General features: G+C 29.7%; 1 long non-coding RNA gene across 1 annotated transcript; it reads left to right on the top strand.

The window, feature by feature from the left end:
• Positions 1-4,848: 4,848 nt before the first annotated feature.
• LOC146997713 (uncharacterized) lies at positions 4,849-8,651 on the top strand. Its single transcript, XR_015040519.1, has 2 exons — positions 4,849-6,285; positions 8,427-8,651. It is a non-coding gene; the product is annotated as an uncharacterized LOC146997713 (long non-coding RNA).
• Positions 8,652-9,169: the final 518 nt, after the last annotated feature.

The following is a 9,169-nucleotide window of genomic DNA, read 5'->3' as shown; positions in this document are numbered from 1 at the left end:
AGGAGAAAAACATCTCAGTTTGTAGTAGTTGCTTAGTTTGTTGTTGTTTAGAAAACTGCTCTTGTTGATTGTAGCGAATTCGCGGATTAGCTTTCTTTAGCTGTTTTGAATTACGTTCTATTGGACATTTGAGTAGTTAAAAGATAACTACTGTGAGGTATTGTAATACTGCATGATAATTTGAGAAGATTTAAGCATTTTTGTTGTGAAAATAATAAATTTTTGTTCATTTTGCATCGGACTTGTGCATTCATTTCATAACGAACCCGTACGCACGCAACAGTTTTTGGTGTCAGAAGTGGGATTTGAATGCCAATAACAAGAGCGATGGAGGAGCAATTGAGACAGCTCATCAGTGCTTTTGCTGTATTTAAAGAAGAAATGAAAGAAAAGATGGATGCTGGTCAGGAAAAGATGGAAGATTCCGTTAAAGGAGAGATGAGATCTGTTAGGAAGGAAATGAAATTGGACCAGGAATCCGTTAAGGACGAAATGAAAGCCGTTCAAGCTGGTCAAGAAGAAATGAAAAGAGAAATTACCTGCATAATAGAAAATAAATTTGAATCTATGGAAGACAGAATTGACACAGTTGAAAATAAAGTTGGACAAATTGAAGAAAAAGTTTCTTCCGTAAAAGATCAAATTGAAGAAAGAGTTTCTTCGGTGAAGGAAGAAATAGAAGAAAGAGTTTGTTATGTAAAAGAACATATAGAAGGAAGAGTTTGTGCCGTCCAACACCAAATTGAACAACAAATTGATGATAGGGTTTCTGCAGTAGCCAAAGAAGTGGATATTTTAAAGAAATTCGTAGCGACGGCAGGGAACAATAGTGATGGTTTTAAATTTTTACCCATGCCTGCTCGTCCCTCTCTGAAGTTATTCACTTATGGTGGGAAGACCTCCTGGCAAGTGTATAAAACACAATTTTCTATAGTGGCGGATGCGAATGGATGGGATTCCCAAACTAAGGCCTGTCATCTCGCCGCTTCGCTGAGAGCAGATGCAGCGGATATCCTGCAGACGCTTCCTGAAAACCACAGACTTGACTTCGAAGCTCTATCCGGCGCATTGGAGCTGCGCTTTGGCGAGAAATGTTTAAAAGACTCCAGCAGGCTTCAATTAAAATCCCGTCAACAGAAGCCCACCGAATCACTCCAGGAACTCGCCGCGGATATTGAAAGGATGTCCCACCTCGCCTTTACGGAGTGCCCGAGAGAAACGAGGGAAATTCTGTCGCTGCAATATTTCATCGATGGCATCCGCGATCCTGAAATACAGAAAGCTCTTTTAATGGCAGATGTAAAGGATGTAAAAAGCGCTCTGCTGTACGCCGTGAAATTAGAGGCAGCCCAGCAACCAACTCTTAGAGATCGCTACCCAGTCAGAGCTGTGCGAGTCCACGACCCAGGGGACCAATTGATGGCTCGTTCCCAGGCAGCACGTCTCCAAAAATATACGTATAATTTTGGTGAAATAAGGGTATGGTATTTTTTGCACGTTACTTTTACGAAATTTATACGAATGAAAAAGGCTGAAGTTACTGTTGACTCTTGATCGTTATTTTCCACACGTTATTTTTACGAAAATTATTCGAATCCGAATGTACTGATAAAACTACCGCCATGATGGTATATTTTATTCGTCACTTTTACGCATATTATACGAATCCGAATGTTCTGAAAGAAACTACTGCCTTTATGGTATTTCATTTGCCACTTTTACGGATATTATACGAAGTCTAAAAAGATTGAAAATGAAGTTTATTAATTCAAAATATTTAGTGTATTTCTGGCATTTCACTTTGTTTTCCTTGTCCACGAACATGAAAAAAGGGGCATTCATATATGAGGCTAAAATTTTTCTATAAATTTTAACATGTGAGCTAAATCTTTACGTGCATTTTTACAAAAAATTATATTTTCTTAATTCAAACATCTTCAAAATAACTTATTTATTTTCTTATATCAAATTTGTTATTTTTATTCATATCAACACTTACATTAATTTACACAATTTAATTTCTTTTATGAAAATCCTATTACCCATTTAACTGGCATAAGCTGTATATTAAATTTGTGTACTTACTGAGTTTGGTACAATACTCGCCTTATTTTATTTAGCAAATGTGGGCAATTAAATTGGAATAAGACTAGCAAATCTTTCATGTCGAGGAATAGAATAATAAATACAGGAGAAGATGCTCGAAAACGTTTAACTTCTTGAACAATAGTTTAATGTAGACCAAAGGATCATTAATTATAATCAAAGATATGCTAATATTTTTATTTAATAATAATAATAATAACTCTACGAAATTGCAAGCTGAATCCTGATATTTTACATATATTTCAGTTCCTTTAATCTTTGTTATAAAAATCATATGAGGCTAAATTTTTTTTATTTTGTTTAATGTACGGAAAAAAATGATATAGCGATTTTAGTAATTTTTATATGAGGAAAAAATTAATAAATAATGTAAATAAATAACTATATTATATTTTATATTTTTCCTGAAACAGTTAAAGACATTCTTAATATGGAGATCTACAGAATAAGTAGAAGGGTCCAGTTAAATGAACTCAAAATTTGCATAGTTAATTTTACGCTAACTTGTAAAAATTAACCGGATTTACGATTATACACTGAGCATGCGCATACAAGGACATTTCTATTTTTCGTAGAAAAAAAATAATTATTACCTTAATATAGAGATGCTGTGAATATAAATGTATGTAATGCAAAAGTAAGTTTATTTCATATGCTAATTTAGAGGCTTTCTTAATATGTTTAATTATAAAGAAAAAAAAAAAAAAAAGTGTTGCAATTCTTGTTCACTGACCAATGGCAAAGCAGACACTTTATACTTCCGGTTGTGGCGGGATATTTGTGAAGTCAGCACTCAGCAATAGCGGTCGAAAAGAATGGTAAAGTCGCATAGAATACTGTTTGTTTGTGGATTGGCGTTTGTGACTGAATCCATCGAAGTTATATTTGAAGAAGAAAGTAAGTGAATATTTTATATTTTCAGTGTTTAATACTCGTATAAAATTTTATAAATAGCGTCTGTGTAGGAAATGTGATTTTCCATGTGTTGTTCTTTTGTGTACGTGCCTAATGATTCATTTTTAGGATTTGGTACTGTTAAATTTTGCACTAGTCTGTTTCTTACTGTTTGTGTCACTCCTTTTTGTATGTGTCTCACCTTTTTATAGTAACATTATTTTTACTCAAACGTTTTAATATTTATCTTAAAGCATACTGTAATTAAGCAGGAAATAGCTTTTAATGAAAAAAGAAAGGCAATATTAACATGACTAATTGTTCAGAAATCTGTTATGGAAATTTTATCTACCTTATGCCAAAAAATAAAGCATGTAACTTTCATTTATTTATGAAATTCAAAATTTTTTATTTGCTTAGTGTTTTCCCTAAAAATAATTTAATTTCTTATTTTTGAATTTAGTTTTATAAATTTGCTTTAATATATAATCTTTAACTCAAAGATATTGTGCTATTAAAAAAGGAAATTTAATGCCATAGAAACACAGGTACTTTGTTCCAAATCTGTGTTCATTTTTTTTTATATATATACTGAATTTTTATGCACTTGTAATTACTGAAATATATCCTTTCATGAGTAATAAATAAGTCCTTTCATGAATGCATTTCTTTTTTGTTTGTTTGATTTTGTTGTTTTAAAAGATCTGCCATAGTTAAAGAAAGAAAATAAAGTAAGAATGCTTTACTTTCAGTTTTGAATAAATTTATTACTATTTACTGCAGCTTCAAGTTTCTCTAAATGTAATTTTCGAAGTCAAAACTTGATAGTTATGTTGATTATTAGACTTGCATGAAAAAATTTATTGAAAAATTAGTATTTGATCTAAAATACCTTAAATTATTTAAATTATATTTTACTAAATCATGTATTTTGATATAACTAGATAGTTAAAAAAATTAAAATTGTAAATGTGCAGAAATGCTTATATAAAACCAAGAAATTGTTTATATTTTTGTTGCTTTTTCCCTTGTAAATTAATTATATATATATTACAGTCTGGGGAGTCAGCACCCTGCTGAATTGTAGTAAACGAGACGTCCAATCTACTAGACATCAAAGATGCAGATTTGGATTTTCTATTTCGTAGTTATTGAAATCATAATGGTATGTTTGTTTAAATTAGTACTGTTTATGAATGTGATAAAAATAAATTCTGATAAGCTAAGAAATGATTTATTTTCTATTAATTATGAACTGTAAATAATGTAACCAATTTTCTTTATAGTATTTACTAAACATTTTTTTTAAAAAAAGGGAGGTAGTCTTATTTATACAATTCTTGCAGAGATACCAAGAAATAAAACATTTCAGGAATTTTCACTCTATATCTTGATGTGTAAAATCGTGTTGTTCAATGCCATATTACTTTTTCACAGGAAAGTAATTTTATTGATCTAACATCTGCATAAATCAAACTTTTTTAAGAATGATTACAGTTTCTAAGCTAACTTAAAATTTTCAGATTTAGAAAATGTATGTTTAATGTAGCATTAGTTTTCCATGGAATAGAAAAGGTTTTCAAAATGTTCAGTTGTTAGAGGGAAATAATATAAATGAGATTGTCTTGATACAGTTTCAGCTGGAAATGAAACTGAATTTTCGGATAGTGAAGATTTCATTTAAAAATTCTAATAAAACTGATTAATGTAAATCCTCTGCATTTAAAAATTCTAATAAAACTGATTAATGTAAATCCTATGATTCATGTAGGTATTCTTCTGTTATCAGGACCAGATTCAGAAATGTGTGTTTATATGCATGCATTTTTAAATGTAGGCGCTCGTGTGTGCATGTGTATATTCTTTATGTATGTATGTGTATACTTATACACATATATGCGCATACATGCATATACACATGCTTACATATCTACAGTGGAACCCCGAGATACGAGTTTAATTCGTTCCAGCATTCAACTGGTATAGCGAATTTCTCGTATCTAGAAACAAGCTTCCCCATTGAAAATAATGGAAATTCAGTTAACCCGTTCCACACCCCAAAAAATATCAACATTTTAATATCAAGTCAATTTTTCCTAATAAATAACACTGGTAAATAATATAACAATAGTTTAACTTTGTTACCAACATTTTAACTCCTTTTCATTAGTCCACACCAACAACAGCTTCTCAACATCTAGGAGTACTTTTATGGTGCTTGGAAGAAACGATAATTCCATTGCCTACATCAGGTTTCTTAATTTCTTCCTGCTTCTTCAGAATAGTACAGATTTTCGAAGTTGAAAGGCTGCAAGTCTTCGCCAATTCCGTCACCATGCTTATGTTTATCTATGATTTCTTTCTTGATATCGACAGCCATGGCCTCCTTATTTTTCTTTGCAGCACTATCTGAGGCAACAATCTTCTTGTGAGGCATCTTGAAATAATTATTTTCACGTTAAATGTCAAAACAATTAACTTACAAGTGCACAAACACGTATATAAAAGAACACTGAGTGATCTGTCGAGGGAATTCCCCGAGTTGAGCTGGATAGGGAAATGGCGCCACCTGTACCAACAGCCTGGCTCATTGCTCGTTACTCGAATTAATGCTCGTATTTTTCTCGTACTTTCCTCGTATCTCGAGGTTTCATTGTACATTTCTGAATCCCGTCCTAATAACAGAGGAGTACCTGCCAGTATTGCAACAGAGCTAGAATGAATTATTGTGTTAAATATGTGGAAAATGCATGCTTAAAGTACTGTTATTTTCTAAAAATATTCTGTATGTCTATTTTTTACAAGAAGAAAAAATAGCTAAAAGCTGTTAATTTACTCGTATTTATTAGTCCAAAGGGGCTTTGTCCCTAAAGAACTATTGTTTTTGTTTTGCATTGGTTCACTATAAATATCTGTTTCACTTTTCAAACTGTTCCTACCAAATGTTAGAGCCCCTAGTGTGGGATTAATACTCTCTATCTTAGTGCCCTCTATAACCTATGTTAGGGTTAACCTGTATAACCTACAAGGATTGCCAGTTTAGGCAAGATATTCTAGGTAGTCATCATAATATGTACCTTATTTTTTATTATTTTTAAATTAAATTGAAAGTAATAACTAGTTTTCAAGAATGAAGTTAAACTAGATTTGCATTCAACTCTGGTTTATTGTGTTAATGATGTTTTGCTGTAACAAATATGAATTTTTTGTTTAAGTATAATAATTTAAAATGTTTTTTCTAGAGAATGAAGTACTGCCACTAAGGTAAAGGTGCTAACTTGCAAGGTAATTTTCTATTCTACATTAACTCAATCTTTATGTCCTGTTACAGATATATTGGCAGAAATAATGAAAACCTGACATTCAAAAAGAAAAATAATAACGTTTAATGTAGTATATTAGATGGTTAACTGCGGTTTGGCAGCTCATTAATAATCTTACACATATTGAGTACGAATAACTTTGACAATTACCGGTATTTTCAATAGTATAAAATTAGGCAGGAAAGCAGCTTTAGCTTAGCACCGATTTTTAAATACAACTCTCTTACCAATATTGGTTTGACAAAGGTAAAATATAATTGAATTTAATAAGTTGGAAATACTGTCTCTTTCCATGAGTTAAAAAATAATTTCAAATAAAATTTCTTTTTTCAGTTTTTCATGTTATTTGTTTAATGTTATTGTAATCTGATTTATCATATTTAGTCACATATTCCATCCCTCTTTGCACTATAGTATATAATTCAAAGGACTTATCAGTTTCAGCAATATTTTTTTTACCAGGATACATTTTTACCATAACTCTGTTTCTAAGTCATATCCTGAAAAATTAAGGAGTAAAGTACACAAAGAAGGAAAATATGCAAGTAAATAATGGCATTCAGTGTTGTTTATGTGTCTAATATTTGTACTAGATTGTAAAAGTTATAAAATTCTATTAGCTTTTTTAAATTATTCTTTTTTAAATTGAGATGCTTCTTTGCACCCAAATGGTTAAAGCCCTAGTGTGACTTTGGTACTTTGATCTAACTTCTATTCCTAATAAATAATCCAGCTGCTTACAGTTTACTCAATTTCTGCCATGTGTGAGGTAAACAATATTAGCTTTTTTTAAATATATCTTTTACAACTATTCCATCAGGTAGATTTCTTTCATATTTTGCCTTAATTGAGTCATCCTGCTAATTAAGAATTTATTAAAGTTGTTAATATGTTAAGTTTTTGTGTGTTTAATTCATTTTAAGTATGTGCAAGCAAATGCATACATTAACAGTTATGTAGAATTATGTTTTGGGTATCAAATTCAGAAATTTTGGGACTGTTTTTAGAAGATTTATTAATGATTTATACCATATTAATATTGGTAAAAAAATTCTGTGGCTTTTATATGAAAGTATATATTTTAAAATAGCTGCATGATATGGTAGAGGTAAAAAGCTTCATGTGGCTCATAAATTAATATTATGTGGGAATTTTTCATTTATTTAATAAAGAAAATATTCAAGCCACAATTAAAATGTTTTCACTGGATTATTTGCATACAAAGTTTGCAGCAAATATTTCCTCCAACAGAAGTGACAATTTTTATTTTGCCAAGACAGGAAATTTAGTTAGTGTAAGCAGTAACTCTATTTTGAGATGTTAAACAGGAAGGCAAATTTTTGAATTTAAATTGATTTTTGAAGGAAGACTTCATTTAGTCTTGCTATCATTCTACGTGGCTCTTAACTTTTTTATGGTATTTATAATTTTATTGTTATTCAGCTTTCTGTTTGCTTAGAATGCACATGAATGTAGACTTGAAATATTTTATATTGCAAACTGAGATGCCATTGTTATCATAATTAAAGATTTTTGCTCTGATTTTGGAGGAATTTACTGATAATACTTTTGATTGTGTATTGGTTTCTGGTTTATTGAAATGTGTAAAATAGCCTGTTAATGCATATATGTATGTTAATGACATGTATATGTTTATGAAGTATTCTGTTATATGTATATAGTGTTGTGATTAGTTTTCTGCTTACTCTTTATTTAAGAAAAAATTATCTGTAAGAAAGCGAATATTCTTTACTATATGTAGGAGTAAAATTGAAAAAGGCTAATGCAATATAATTAATACAAAATTAAGTTTTTTTCTCATGTACTTAAATACAAACATAGCCATTAAAGACTTTCTCAACCTTGCAGTTCTAAATAAATCTTAAGTATTTTTTACTTGAAATTATAGGCATTGTGTAAGGTATATAATTGAAGCTTACTGTGTGATAGTATGAAATTAAATTTTTAATTACTGAAATGTAAATTTTTAAATATGAAATACTCAGTGCATTTTATATGCATCTTTTAATACTTCAACTATATTTAAAAACTGAAAACATCTGAAGTGTGAAATTATTACAAATTTTTCTTTTTCTTGTTTAGGAGCTGTTCTCAAAACATTGGGTGACAAAGAATTCACTTTTACAAAAATCGAGCAGGATATTAAAGACAGCGAACTATAGAACAAATATGGCGAAGCTGCATGAAGTCTATGTTGAATTTTATTATTGAAAAAAATATGCTCTTCAGATTTAATGTTAGTTTTTATTGTTTAACAGTAATTGCAGTTTTCGAATACCTGTAAAATAAACCTAATTCTTAAATTAATTTCATGTGTATTTCTTTTGCAAGTATTACAGTTCATAATACTTCAAACAACATGAAATTTTATACTTGTTAATTTATGTGGGATATGTTCATAATAATTTTATAATTTAAATAACTCATTGTCATCATATGAGCATAATCTAAAATGCACAGCATTTGACAACAAATTAATAAAAAATTAGAAAACTTCTAATTGCTTTCTTTTGTCCAGTTGCCTCTTTTTAAATCATTTAATACCATAAAGCTATTTGATGAAAAAAAATAATTGGTATGTCCACATCAACATGTACATTTATAATGATGTTATAGAAAAAGTCACATGAGATAAATATTTAAAAACTTAAATATTCCTAAACAAATTAACTTTTTAAAATTTTATCTGGTATATAAGATAAGATAAAGAACATATTTAGGTAATTTTGAATTTGCATAATTTTATGAACTTATTTATGAAATTAACAGTTACATTGTAAAAGGGAACTTTTTAAAAATACCTCAATAAAGCATTTCTTTTGTAG

Source organism: Stegodyphus dumicola, chromosome 4 (genome assembly GCF_044657685.1).
Source record: "Stegodyphus dumicola isolate Sdum_Otavi_A_Nest chromosome 4, ASM4465768v1".
NCBI lineage: Eukaryota > Metazoa > Arthropoda > Arachnida > Araneae > Eresidae > Stegodyphus > Stegodyphus dumicola.
The sequence above is the reverse complement of the archived record's forward strand: the minus strand, read 5'-3'. Positions and strand labels throughout refer to the sequence as shown.